Raw genomic sequence first — 15,577 nt, forward strand, 5'->3', positions numbered from 1 at the left:
ATGAATAACCCTCCAGGGCTCCTCTTAAAATGTCTGCCAGCACTTGCTCAGAGCTAAACAAGAATGTGGATACAACATTAGTACAGGAGAAAACACATTATGCGAAATTCTGCCTTGTGTAGGCACAATTTTCCTTTTTAAGAAAGAAAGGTAATGAGTATTGAAATTCAGAGTGACAAAAATAATTGTGCTCTATACGTGATTTGAATTCATTTTTAATTGATTATGGAAGTATTTTTGTCCTTGAATATCCCAATACCACAAGACTTTCTCATTTCACTGTGTCTTATAAAAATTATACTTTTATTGGATGTAACTCAGCCCTGGATATGACCCAGCCCTTCTCTGCAAGTAACTGAGATGAGACAGAGCTGAGCCAGTATTATGGTTCTCAGGATAGCAAACACCCACTGTTCACATGGTGATTTATCACATAGGGGTTGTAGAAACATCACTGGTGGACTGATGGAGTCTCCTCTCAGTTTAACTAGAGCAGACTATTTTCTGCTCCATGTTCTTCTTCAGAAGTTCAAACAAACCCTGAGACCACAGTGGGCACCCCTTGACGTGTAATATCAAAGTGAATTCTCAGAGATACCTTTTTAAGAGATATGTGAACAGTTCTCTGAAGAGCTATTGATGTACAGAACCTCTGTCAGGGTAATGTTCTTGAAATAAGAATAGAGACTCTGTGAATTAATAGAAAAACAGTTTTTAATAGGAAGAAAGTTCACCAGCAGAACTGTGAGGACCTGGCAAAGGAGCCCTCTTGTCTCCATCTCTTTTTCTTTCTTCTGAGAAGTTAAAAACAATTTTTAATAATAGAAGGGGAAGGGAAGACTTCACAATTAAGTCACCAGCAGCCAGTATCCTTTTATTCAATGTTGTAATCTTTCTTCCAGCACTCCAAACACAAGAGTACTCACAGTGACCAATTCCTTCCACATAACACTCTCCCAGCGCAGGAAAGCATGCACAGAACCTGGAGTCAATAGGGAAAGTAATCTAGATCAAGTGATTTCTAACAGTGATGGGAATTGAAGTGGTTTTCCTCAGTCACAGAAGGAGCAGCACCGCAGACAGGCACTGCAGCAGGAGAGAAACAGCCCTGTGGGAGAGGAGCCTTCTCGGGCAAAGGAGCCAAAGAGAAACAAACCATGGTGCTGCACTTTGCATTCTTACTGCCCTCCCAGCACTGCTGCAGCTGGATGTTGGAGAGGAGGGAGAGCCTGTTTCCAGCCCATTCATCCCCCTCCTCGGTGTATCCCTAGCTGCTGTCAGCCAGGATCAATGTTTGCAAACATTAAAAACGGCTTATTTAGAAAGTTATAAGAAAAAAATGAGGTGGGGAGATAGGTGTGTCTTGAGATAACTAATGAGCATAAAGAAAAATAAAAGCCCAGAGTATTTGAAAGACTTCTAGCAGGTGCTTTACAGTTTAAAGCAGATAATGAGAATTACATTCTAGTTGGTTGGCTTTAAAGCAAAAAATGTCACTGAAAATGAACTGATAAGTCTGATTTTTTTTTCATAGCTCTTCCTACTTTTGCCTGAAGAAAGTGAAATGACCAGCACTGCTCCTCTCCACATATTTCTAGAGAAAGGGGATATGTTTCCCAACGTCTAATTAAGATATTATGGCAGGAACTCAATCTGCAGAGTGAGGATGGAGAGAGAGAACATGTCTGGGAGGAGAGGCTCAAGTCTTTCCATCAGTTATTCACGTTCCAGTTCCTCAGTGCTCTGTGATCATTTTCTGAGACAGCAGTTCAGTCTCCAGTGTGCTAACTGTAAAAGTTAGGAAGTCACCCTTATTTTGCAGACCATTAAATTTTGAACTCCAGTGCTGCACAAAGCCATATTTCTAGTTTTACTTGCTATAGGTCTGCGGACTGGCTTTACAGAGGTTGCTGAAGCAAACCTTGATTAATGAGACAAGGCAGTAGTCAATGAAAGCAACAAATGGGTGTTCTCAGGAGGACTGACTCTTGAGAACCAATTAATGTGTGGACATGCCATCTGGGCTGGCAGCATGCAGGGCAGTTCACTACCTGCTGCCACTGCTGGCACTGCACCAAGAAGAATCAGAGCATCTGTCAGTCCCCAGGATCTGAAACAGAAAACTGCAGCACAGAGAGCTTCAAAACAAGCCTTGAACATCAAAACTCTCTGGTAAATCCCTAGAAGAAAAAAGCTAGTGTGGAAGTAACTGTATTAAAAATAAAATATTGAATTGTTTCCTATGCAAAAGAAAGTTTCATATACATGGACTTTCCTCTGTTCCTCTTTGGCTGCAGATGCAACTCTTTTCTCAAAATTTATTTTGATTACCTTAGTTGATATCAAAATCATATGTTTTCGCTGTGAATATCTTAAAGTAAAACTTCAGATTTTCAGCTACAGGCTTCACTTTTCTCTCCCAGTTGATTTTAATAAGATCAAGATTCTTTCCAAAGAAGTTCCGGATCAGTTAGGAAAAATTATAGTGAGCAAGCCATATCTCACTTAACTGCATATCACTGGCCATCAAGGACTTCTCTATTGAAAAACAAAATTTCTCTAGCATTGCTGGTTATTTAACCAAAATGCAGGGAGGAATATCACTATTCTGCCTCCCTTTTCCTGCTAAAGGAACACAGTCTAGATATGAGCTACTGCCAGTTGACACCATCAGTCTTAAAAGGGAAAAATTGATTTTGCAATCTCATAGTGAATCACACAGAAGCAGCAAGCTAGCCAGGGCTACCTTGTGGTCTTGTGCTCAGTAGAAACCATTATTGCTTTCAGTGGATAGGTTTTTATGGGAGGGGAAGTGAAATATCAGGAATCAGTGTCAAAAATTAAGATTTTAGTGCTTAATCACCATAATCTTCATTTCAGAAGAGATATTTTGACTCTCACTTGAAGACAGATGTATTGCAAAAAAGCAAACAATTCAGAAATCTGTGAATATAATAGAAAATAAATTAAGCAAATTACTGTGTTTACTCTTCTTTCTCCCATGCTTTATCCCTTTGACATTACTTTCTAAAATATCAGACTTAACCTCAGCATATAAATATAAACTTTGACTAAAATCGACTGGGCACTGCAAGTTGTGCCTACATCTGAGATGAATGAACTGAGTGTTATGAGGGGTCTTTTTGCAGGTCCTACATGAGACTTTCTCAGGGCCTAATCCAAACTATTGGATCCTTCTAAATTATTAGAAAACATTCTGTAAGCTACAATAGGCATTTGACTGGGTTATCAATGAAGAAGAATGGCTATATGTTTGGAATAAAGAGATAATCACTCTCTGCAATATTTGCTTCAGAGAATGAATCACAGAAAACACAGCTTTCAGCTGAGGTGTTTATGTCTGCATTATGCATCAGCAGGCTTGATCATAGTGGAACTTTAATGAGACATTTGTGTAGAGAAGTTGAAGTTGTCTAATTACAGACTCTTCTAGGAGCATCTTTTGTTCCCAGTGGGACCTGGCCTATTTTCAGAGTAGTCTGGCTGGAAACAAAAGATTAGTTTACCTGTCTCCATTACTGAAAGCTAACGTGACTGAAGGCAATGCCACTTCGTACTTGCCAGGAAAATTCTCTCCTATTAGATGCTAAGCTCAGCTTAATGCTTTTATTGTTGGACATCTAGAATGTGTCTGATTGAAGCTGAACAATAAGAAGAGATGCACCTGATGGACGTTTGTGTGCACACTGAAATTTAGAAAAAAATTGAAAACTTTTATTATTTTCAAGTAAGTAAATTTGCAAATTGTGTCTGAGTAGATTCTGCCATTCCATGTCTTCACAAATAAAGACATCATAGGGTGATGACACCATGGTGGTGGAACTATCTTTCTTATACACAAACTCTTGACTAACTTACAAGCCACTAATTTTGCTGAGACTACTATCACTAGTCAGGAACCCACAAGGGAAGTTTCTGAGAAGAGAGCTGAGTATGTTGTTAGGTAGCTGAACTCTGAGTTCTATGTGGAAGACATGAGATGTCCTAAAATAATATTCAGAATGTTCATAAACCCAGGATGGATTTAGAAGATGGAATGGTAGATCAAGAGATGGATGCAAGTCAAATTTCAACAAATGTTGAGTGCCAGCTCTTCAACCGCCCTTCTCCATTTAAAATGTTGGCAAGCCTAGGAAACTCTTTTGTGAAGAGGTAGAAGTGAGATCTTACTGCTTGGTTTGCTTTTGTATCCAGGCTTTTCTATCCATTTTACCATTGCTGCTGGAGTTTTGGAAAAAAATTTCAAACCTGTTGTAGACTCCATTAATTACCAGTCTGAGGACAGAGATTTTACAGACGACTGAGACCAGTCTTGAGACCCTTTAGACAGCTGTCCTAAGTGAGCCCCTTTGAGCTCTCCTGGACCACAGGCTGCACCAGCACCTCCCTCAGCATGGGACACCTCTTGGAGCTCACAAACCCTTCAACATATGTGAAAGCCTCTTGCTGATGACAAGATTTAGGCTGATACCCCACAGGACATTCCTCAAGGTGCAAGCCATGCCTGATGAGAAACACAAAGGGATTTGATGCATTTCACCAAACTCGAGGTGAGTTTTTGATAGGTGCCTTTGTGCACAAATAAAGATCTATACATCTCTGACTCTTCCACCCTTATCTTTATGTAAGGCTATCCTTTGCACTCTTACCCTTTCCCATCCTGGTCTCAGTGTAAATAATCACAAATGTATTCCAACCTGATTTTTCTATCCATGCTTCATCTATATAGAGTAACAGAGTGAAACCATCAAGGTTTGTTGAAGTTGTACTTTCATAAATTCCTATTAAAACCTATTTTTTGTCAATCACCTTGATGGTGATCCTTTAAGTGGCCAAAACCACTCATCCGTAACACAGGTCAAGAGAACTTTGTTTTTAGGTTAGTAACATTTGTGTCCAGTGTTGCCATTGTGAAGTAGAAGAGAATCAGTTAAATCACTTAAAACTTGATTATGATCAGTTAACCATCTACTAATTATCATGACTGTCATCCAAAGCTGTGTAGAATGGTGTGATGGTGAAAAGATGCAAATCCTGGCATTGGCACAGATTGCACAACCATGATAATAAACCTGTAAGCGCCAATAGCTACTAGAAAAAAAAAAAAAAAAAAAAAAAAAAAAAAAAAAAAAAAAAAAACTGAACAGAAAATTGCATCAATGATAATGAAATCAGAAAGCTGAGAGTCCACTGCAGTGCTTCAATCATTCTGCAAAACTATATAGCATTATAAAATCAGTACATTTTTTCTGATCCACCAAGTGAAAGCTGATATCTGCCTAATTATTAAATTGACAGACAGCTTTTCATAAACAGCAGCATACTTTTATGAAAGGTCCCTAGCTGATGTACAAAAAACAGTAATACTTCATTTTGTAGCCAGAAGATGTTTAGGTAAGAAAGGAAATTCCCTATGTATTGGCTTTTAAAATTCCTCTGGGAAACCCAGGAACATCCATCTCTTCTTGACAAGTGATAGTATAGAGAAAAATTATCACTAAGCACGTTTTGGTTGCCACAGAAGTGGCAGAAAACACTCACTGCTAGACTTGATAGAGAACCAAATCCTAAAAGCAAAAGATTTCATGTGAAAATTCTCTATCCCCAGCAGGACTCTGTACCATGAAAATCAGCAGTTGTAATGTCCCAAGTAGTTATTTTCAGATCATACAGAGTACCAAGTGATCTCAGAGATAACCAGAAACAACATATGCACTGATTTAATATGAAATATTTTAATTGTTCTGAGAAAAGGAGTAGGATGCCAATGTCATAGCCTTATTAAATATAGCCTTTACATTGAACAGGAGAACATTCATGCTTAGATAAAGTAAGAGCTGCGTGGCAGATTACCTAATTGGGAAAAGCAGTTGGGCTCATATCTCCCTCTGCACTGCCACGTCCTGTACACTCACACCCAGCTCTCCCTGTAGCCAGCACCTCCTCCAACATTCATTAGGTCCTGTAACGTGGTCGTCACTTCTCTGCTCACTTAGTCAGTCCCAGCAGGGGAAATATTTGCAGTAGGGTGTCTTCTGTAATAATCCAGCTAGTATTTAGAGTCTGCAGACCACTTTTTCCCTCTGCTGCAGAAGTTCAGTTGTGTGTGGGTGGAATTCATCTTACCCAAATATAGTCCACAGAAAGAAATAAGCACTGCTGGGCAAGACTTGCCTGCTCTATTTTAGGCACTGACCTCAGGATGAGATTTCTGTCACCAAGCACCTATTTCTCTTCTCTGACAGTACAGTGAGCCTGTGATGACTCACTCAGATGTAGGAGTCTACAGCTGGTCTGATGAATGCTGCCTGGAGCCTCTTGAAGGTAAGGGCAAGACCTTGGACTGCAGGTAAACCCTTACAAAAAGCAAATGTAAAAATCAGATGTGAGTAGCAGGCCAGAGTGCTGAGGAGATAAACTACATCAGGACTGAGGCATGCACTTAACTGCTGGTGGTGGATTTTAAAACAGCCCTGGTACAAATGTTGTGGGATTCAGAAATACCTGAGCTTCTACCTGCTACATCTAATCTTGTTCAGGTGTGCTTTTGTCTGAGTTATCGTTACACATTGCTAAGTAGAAAGCTTGATGTTTCAGTGATTAATAAGGACTTGTTTTAATTTGATAGCTGTTAATAAAAACAAAATTCATTAATTTAAAAAGCAATAGCTACTTCTAAATAACAGTTTACATAGATGAGAGATAGGTGGAAGAGCACGTCATTGAACATCAGCAACATAGGAGGTGGACACTTCACCTGCCTGGTAAATTTATCTGGTTGAGATTGAGATGCTTCTCCCAGCATCTCATTTGTAATAACCTATATCAATGTCTCTAAAAAAACCTTTTTCTATATGTATATTGGAAAACAAATAATTACACATTTTAATTTATTTACCCAGATATTATATTAAAATACGTTAATGCACTTATTTCAATATAATTATTTTGGTTTGGGTTTTCTTGGGTTTCTGTTTGTTTGTTTTTGTTTTGTTTTGAAATTTAAAAATCTTTTAACTTCCATTCTATAAAACAATAAAAATGCCTGTCTTTCATGACTGTCAACTTTTCCAAAACATTTTTATGTTGACTGTGGCATTCTCAGCACTCCTCAAGGATGTCACCAGTGCCAGCAGCCAGAGCTGACTGAAGACAAGCCATTCAAATGAGAAGTTTCTGACACAGGTAAATAAAAAGTTTCACAGCAATCCAACAACAGATTAGAAACTCCAGAAGACTGTTGGCTAGGAAAAGGCTTTAGGATTAACATCCAAATCCCAACAGTAATGAAAAGCCTAGTATTCCTGAGAGGAAAAAAATTCTTGAGCTGTCCATTCTTTCAGAACAAGAGTGAGTGTATACCTTGAATGGTAACATACACAATCTACATTACATCTGCATGGAATAAAAAGCATTTCACACAAATTCAGAACCATATTCTATCATTAAAATCTCACTTCTGAAAACATGTAAGAGTTTCTTTAGAAGAAAGTTGGAAATCATTGTACAGATACTGTGTACTTCTGCCTTATTCTAAGGAATAAGGAATTGTTTTGGAAAGCAGAAGTTGCAATCACCAAACTAGATTCCTTTTCCTCCAAATCTTCATTGCCATCTCTGTGAAACTTGAGGCATGGCACAGCAGAAGGTAGAAAGATGAAGTCTGAAATCAAACACTGTAAAGTATTAAAAGTTATATTGAATAGCCAGCTGAATAGCTGAAAAGTTTGCATCATTGCACACCCACACATGAGCACCAACGGATGTTCCAGTACTATTAGATGAAAAAGCTGATCTATTTATTTTTATTTTGATCACGTCACTTCTCCAACTGTACAACATGAGCAGCTCTCTAAATTCAGTGAGCATAGCGCTTGCTTTGAAGCAGAAGAATTTGGCCTCATTTTTAAAGAGCTTTCTAAGAGCTTCTTCAGCTGCAGAAATTGGCCCACTTTCCTCATAGTCTAAATACCTGACAGAGCCAATTTTTTTTTTTTGCCATAGCCACAATACAGTTTGTAAGATATTTTTGCAAAGATTCAACTTTATTTCCCTAATTATACGTTTGATAGGAGCTTGGCACTCTAACTTAGTTCCTGAAGCCTTAAGATTGTTACAGCGACTTATTCCAAACTGGACTATATTCTCAGAAATTTTGGGGATAACCTACAAACAGTTGACTTGATTTGCAGAGTTTTGAACAAAATATTGGATTCATATTCATGCATTGAGTGCTCATTTCACAAGCATGACCATGACAGTGCATTCAGGTACGTTCACCCAGCTGTGGATGTCTGTAACTGAGGTTTTTTTCAACATTAATGAATATTGAGTTCTAATGCTTTAAGACTTGTTTCATGCTACTTTTTCCGATGCTTTTATTCACATTAAAAATTGGAATAGATGAAGCCTTGTAGTAAAAAAAAATGTCTCTTTTGACTACTAGGAAGCAGTGAGTGAGTAGAGGAAAAAACAGTCCTGCAGTAGAGAAAAAATTCATGAAGCTTTTACTTGTTTAAATCTATGTACAGTTTCGTGCATTTATTTCACAAGCGAAGTGTCATCACTTTAGAGTCACCCACTCACTCTCCTATCTCTGTGTGTGTTTTCCAAAATGAAGTGTTTCCTGTTGGTCTTTGACATACATGACTATTTGATAATGGCATTTTCTGTGAATTTTGTTCCCTTTATTCCATGTTTTACTGGCAGTTAGAATGCTCATGCTTGCATTCTGTTTAAGAAAAAAAAAAAAAAGGATAAAAGAAGATATGAAAAAGGAGAAAGGATAAGAGAGAAGAATGACGGAAGAAAAAAGTAAGAAGTACAAATAAGAAAGAAGAGGTGAAAAAAGTATTTTCATGAAGAATTATTAAGATTTGAATGCAGTTGCATTTTCATCTCTTACAAGAAAAAAAAATACAATTCTATACATGACTTGTATAGAATAGCACTCCAAGGATAGCACTCCAAGGCATGCAGTTGAATATTGATGTCACAATATTTTCCCTTAGAAAATTGAATTGAATGAATTTGGCACAATGCAATATTGCAACATTCACTTTTAGTCATCTTTCGTATTTTTGCTTAGCTGAAAAGAGAAAATTATTCTGTGGAGCTGAATCCAAATACAAGACAAATGTATTTATTGCACTTGCTTTATAGATGTACAGGTAAATTACTTTGAATGCCCATGTAACAAAAAGCAATTTGTTTAAATGGAAAAGCTTTTGTGTTTATTCTGTGAGACATGAAAATGTGTCACTGAACACATGATTATGCTGAAGTAAGAGGTATTTGAAGCGCACAAACATGCCACATCTCCTGAACGGGCAGGGTTCTTTGATGCATTTGCAAACACTCAATTTCAGAGGTGTGCCAAGTTCTAATTCATGTTCTTTTTTAATAATACTGCCCAAGAAGCAGCACTTTTAAAGAAGCTTTTAGCCACAAGTGAAGACTCATTGACAAAAACCAGAAAGTAACTCTCTGTTTTTATCAAAAGCTATTTTGAAAGTCCCCAGCTTTCATAAACTGAAATATCTGTAATCATTATCTGACCCCAGTGACTCCAGGATCTCACAGTGGGCAGTAGGGCAGAGCAGGGAACTCAGCCCTGCTCTCAGCCATCTACAGCTTCAGCAGCCACAGCCCTGTCAGCAAAGACTCACACCAGGGAAACTGCCTTGTAGAGAAATAGTACTATTTAGTCCACTATAGTGCAATTCTAACACAGCTCTATTGCTTTCAGGACTCAAAATCCTATCTTTGCAGGACAGTTTACTTTAAACTCACTTGCACATCACAGTGATTAGTCTAGACTGGGTTTTAGAAATCACAACCGAGAAAATATCAACATTTACACAAACATTTAGACACATAAATGCACTTTAAAATCCAGCTCTGAGACTTTTGCTAGTGGCTCATGTCAGCTGGTTCAGCTCCATAGCAGCAGAAGTGTTAACTCACTGCTCTGGGTGTGTGTATCAGCTGCCTGCAGGTCAGAGTGGTGCCATTCCCAGGAGACACCCAGGGCAGTGCAGACTGTGTGCCAACCTCCTTTCCCAGGCAGAAATCAATGCCAGTGATAATAGATTCCATTAATAAAGATAATGCCCAGAGACTTCATTCAAAATCAAATCATTAGAAATTATATTGATTTATTTCTGGAAGAGAATAAACCTGAGAAAGAGCTTGCAAACCCTACACTGTAACACTCTTTTCTAACATATTCAAGAAGTTAATACAAATAAGATTTGCTATTATAGTGTCTGAGTCAGAAGGTGATAGACCTGGAAATAACTCTTTTTTGATGAAAGGGAGAAACAGGGATTAGTAATTCTGGGAAAATGACCTCTATGTTGTAGATTTAAACAGATTAAGAGCTAGCAGTGGATCAAAACCAAATACAGATAAATATTGAAAGCCGTTTCTAGTTTTAAAGCTACCCCAGTTAAAAATTGTTCGAGTTTTATGGCCAGATTTTTTTGAGAGGCATATGTTCTTAACACATTTTTGGGGACTGCATTTAGTAGCAAATGTAGAAAGGGAAAAATTAGCAAGAAGAAGCAGTAAGTCTCCTAATGAAGTATATGAGGGAAGTGGCAGCTCTCTTTGCATTGATAAGAATGTGAATTGTTCGATAATTTTTCCTTCAAGAAACAAATATAGAGTGAAATAGGAATGACCACTATTAAAAATAGTTTAGTTGCAGTTCTAAACACTTTAAATCTCTGAATGTCAGGAAAAGATTATTTTGCTAGTTCAAGTTAGTCAGGAGCAAAGTGAGTTTGGAAGAATGTGAGATAGTTACTGGATTATGTAGATGTGTAGTGGGTTAACCCTGGCTAGATTCCAGGCACACACCAAAGTCCCTCTATCCCTCCCCTCTGCAGAGCACTGTGAGGGAGAGAAAATAATAATGAAAGGTTCATGGTTTGAGATAAGGACTGGGAGAGATCACTCACCAAATACCATCACAGGCAGAGCAGACTTGAATTAGTGATATTAATTTAATTTATTACTGACAAAATCAGAGCTTGATAATGAGAAAAAAACCTTAAAAAATGTTCCTCGCAGCCCTCCCTCATTCCCAGCTCTACCTCCTCCCCGCAGAAGTACACAGCAACAGGCAATGGGGTTATGGTCAGCTCATCACACCTTGTTCCTGCTGCTGCTCAGGGAGAGGAGTTGTGCCTGTGCTCCACCCTGGGGTCCCTCCCATGGGAGAGAGTCCTCCATGAACATCTCCAGCGTGAGTCCATCACCCAGGCATCAGTCCTCCCCAGACTGCTGCATTGTGGGTCACTCTTCCCTCTTGGACCCACTGTGGGTCACTCTTCCCTCTTGGACCCAATGTCAGTCACTCTTCCCTCTTGGACCCACTGTGGGTCACTCTTCCCTCTTGGACCCAATGTGGGTTACTCTTCCCTCTTGGACCCAATGTCGGTCCCTCTTCCCTCTTGGACCCACTGTGGGTCACTCTTCCCTCTTGGACCCACTGTGGGTCACTCTTCCCTCTTGGACCCAATGTGGGTCACTCTTCCCCCTTGGACCCAATGTCGGCCACTCTTCCCTCTTGGACCCAATGTAGATCACTCTTCTGTGTTGGCTCTGCTGGTCATGGGGGAAGCTTCTGACAGTTTCTCACAAAAGCCACCCCTGTATCTCGCCTGCTACCAAAACCTGGCCATAAAAACCCAAAACAAACCCAGAAGCTACCTGATTTCCTGCTTTGACAAATAAGCAGACAGAAATAGGGAAATATTCAATGAACACCATCTTCAAAAGAAGACGAAAGGACCTGGTTCATCACCCTGTGAGACTGGGCAGCTACCGCACAGCTTTCTGGTATTCTGTCTTGTTTAGTCTTCCCTGTAATCAAGTGACTACAACTATTAAACTTTTATATCAAGTGACTACAATATTAAACTTAGTAATAAAAAGGAGAGTGATTAAGCTTGAATAAGATAGTAAGAAAACAAAAAAAAACCAAAAACCAACTGAAAAACCAGAAATTACTTAGGTAAGTTCAAGTTGTCCCTGTGAGCTGGGATTGCAATAGATGAACTCCAGATTTATTTGCTGTCTAAATTATACTACCTTTCTCTAAATAGCATTTCCTGGCTCAGACTGACCCAGTGGAACTCACTCTGACATACATCAAGAACTGAGTGGTGCAATCTCAAGCAGTTCACAAGTATTGCTTTTGAGAATTATGGGGGACAGGTGAAAACAGAAACCTTGGAAAGAGGATGTTGCATATCCATTTTTTTTTTTTAAAGTGGGTGGAGTAGGAAGGCAGAAATGCCAGAACATTAACCTTGTCAGGCTAGCTCTAACACTCAAAATACTGCAACAAAAACACTATTTTACAAGCCCCTAAAAAGCCAGCAACAGCAGCATGAATATCTCAAGGCCAACTGATGTCAAACAATGCATTTTATGCTAAAATATATAAAACACTAAAAAGAAATGGATGTGTTATGCTGTATTTTTCCCTTAAAGACCATGAAAACCTACTAATTTGACTTTTTGTTTAAATCAGCTTGGAGAATGTCCTGCAGATGTGGGGTCCCAGGCTCAGTTTCCTTAGCTAGTACTGCCATTAATAGCAAAAAGTCCCTGACTGCTCTCCTGAGTAGCATGTGGGTAAATAGGAGACATTTTGCTGTCTAACAGTAAGAGATTTAAAGTATCTTGAATACCCTCCTAGATGTTTTTTTTTTTTTCCTAAATGACTGCTCTACCTGAAATTGTTAGAAGCTATATACAATTGCATGAAAACCTAATGCCAAGAGCCATCAGTGTTCACTGTCAAACTAGAAGGATGTCCTGTTGCTTCCTGCAAAAATCTGTCCCATTTCTGGCCCTTCTCAGCATTTTCATTTATGACTCATACAAGAGCTGGGAGTGCTCCTTATGAAATTTGTATACAATCTGAGGTTTGATGTGAGTTTCAAGCTCTACAGGTGTAGAATTAAAATTCATCAGATTGAGTCTGAAATAAACAGGATGCACTTTGGCAAGGACAGGTGAACAGGTAGGAAGAAGGTACAGAAATTCATCAGATGGAGTCTGAAATAAACAGGATGCACTTTGGCAAGGACAGGTGAACAGGTAGGAATAGTCAGCTGCACAAATAGAAGATGGAATACCACTGGATGAAATCAAGTTTTGGAGAAAAGATTCAGATCTGCAAATTGAAGGGTTTGCAGTGTCACACACCTGCACTGTTTCTACCTACCTCCTTCTGACATTTAGAAGCAGGTGGGTTTTATTCAAGATGTGAAGCAATCCTCACCTTCCCTCCAGCTTTGGCATGGTCTCAGCAGTAATCCTGCCTCTCATCCTGAATATGATAATTAGAGAAAGATGGGAGCACTGGAATACAAATCAGCGAGTGACAAGGATAATCAGAGCCCAAGGAAAAATGGCTTCTCAGGGGCAGTTGAAAGAAATGCAGCTGTTTAGGCTAGAGAACACTGAGAGAAAACAATGATCGTGGGATGCATAAAAGGTTCTTGCAATTACTTTGAGAGCATTTCCCAGTGAGGGACACATCTTCCAGGACTCTGTAACACACTGTTTCTGGTAAGCAAAGCAAGTATTCACCTAATACAGGCCTAATTTTGGGCACTGAGTGGATCCATTCTCCTCATCCTAAATGCCTAAGCAGCATTTCTCATTATGGGTCACATTGAGAGGTGATGTACAATCAGTTATAAAATACAAGTGTACATGCTCAATTACAGGCAAGTAACCAAATAGGCTGGTGAAAAGCAAATTTTTCCAGTGGAATGCTGCATATGGAAAACATCTTTGCCTCAAAACATGACTCACATATTGTAAGTAAAGAGGACACATAGTCTGCAAACTCTTAAATGCTGGTGATGTAGCAGTGTAGTCAACTGATGGCTGAAGTTGTCTTTGTAGGCTTCCAATCCATTCCAGCTATGTACTTATCAAACCATATCAAATGAAAACTGAGAAGGGGAAGAGAAGGAGAATAAAATACATGGCAAAAATTCAGCTACCAGGTGAAGTGGCTTAGACTGTGACCCACCAGCCTTTTCGTGGCAGAGAAGCTCCAGGGCAAATGCTATCCCTCAACACCTCTGTCTGTCCAGCTGCACAGCCCTCTCCCCTCCATTAACTTTAACAGGCTTTTAAACACCTCATTCAGGCAGCGACACCAACTTGTCAGTGATTTATTCAACTGGGGTTCTGAAATCTACCCTGAGTGCTTGCAGTCATTTTCGTGGTCCACCCACACCTGTTCTTGATATTTTCTTGATCTTACCTTCTCAGTATTTTCTCTTGATCCATTTGCTTCTCTGTCCCTTTCACGAGTACAAAATTTCATATGAACAGCTAACAGCCACCACCAGGTACTCCTTGCTGGTGCTTTGTGAGATGCTGGAGAAGGGACCCTTGATATCCTCCAGAAAGGAGCTGAATTATTTAAAAGAGATCTTAGATAAATGCACACAGACATCCTTTGCTGAAGAACTGGTAAATGTGTCTATTTTAAGAGTATATTTTCTGTTGTTTGGGATGAAGGTGGTGAGGATGAAGGTGAGCCTGCCTGACAGCTGCATCTCTGTCTCTCCACGTCTGCAGAGAGGGAACATCTTGCGACAATTGCACGGTAAAGAGCATCGTGTCTCCATCCTGAGTTGTCTGCACTCTGCTAAGATGTCTCCTGCCTTCACATTCAATTCATTTTGTGTAATTGAGCAGCTTTTGTTTGTGCTTCCTCTTGTCCAAGCATCAGACAGAATAGCTTTGCCTTCCATCTTTTGTAAGGCAGCACTTGTGGTTTTGTAGATGATGTAGGCTTCTGGGGGGAAGATTAAAATTTTCCAGCAAAACAAAGAAGAACCTCTGATTGAAGCATTTAAATTCCAAGTGTTGAGAGAGGGAACAAAGTGTAAGCAGAAAAGAAAGTGCATTCGCATTCTGGGTGCATTTTTCTGCAAACACTCCTCATAACCCTGGGCTTGAATGGCAGCTGAGTAGCAGTGCTGCTTGCAGCACTGTTTATTACCAGAGGCAAAAGCTTTTGCCATAGCTCTGCTTTTAACTTTTGCAAAAAACATTGTCAGTCACCGTGCAGACATTGACAGAAGCATCAGAGAACGTGCAGAATGTAAATATTTGTGTTGTGGCTGTAAAACAGACAAACTAAAAAGGCCTAACTTCTCGGAAGTTCTTGGGGAGTGAACCTCAGAGCTGTGGACCCACTGGATGATCTGTTCCCCAAAATGTCTGTGTGTAGGCAGCTTCTTTCTTCAGCTGAACAGTATTGATTATAATGAAAGCTGATTATATTGCAGGTAATAAGGGGTATACTATCACAAAACTGTACACACATACAAAGGTCAGTACTTTCCCCCATTTCTTACATCACTTCCTAAAAAATCCAGTTTCAGAAAGGCTCTTGTCTGGCAATCTTCCAGATGGGAGTCTGTCCACACAGAGGCCTTCTACAAGAAAACACAAACAAAAATGCTCTTGACAAATGACCTAAAAGAATCTGGCATCTTTGCTGTGACCC

This window comes from Pyrgilauda ruficollis, unplaced genomic scaffold (genome assembly GCF_017590135.1).
Source record: "Pyrgilauda ruficollis isolate IOZ18807 unplaced genomic scaffold, ASM1759013v1 scaffold1, whole genome shotgun sequence".
In the NCBI taxonomy this organism is placed as follows: Eukaryota; Metazoa; Chordata; class Aves; order Passeriformes; family Passeridae; genus Pyrgilauda; species Pyrgilauda ruficollis.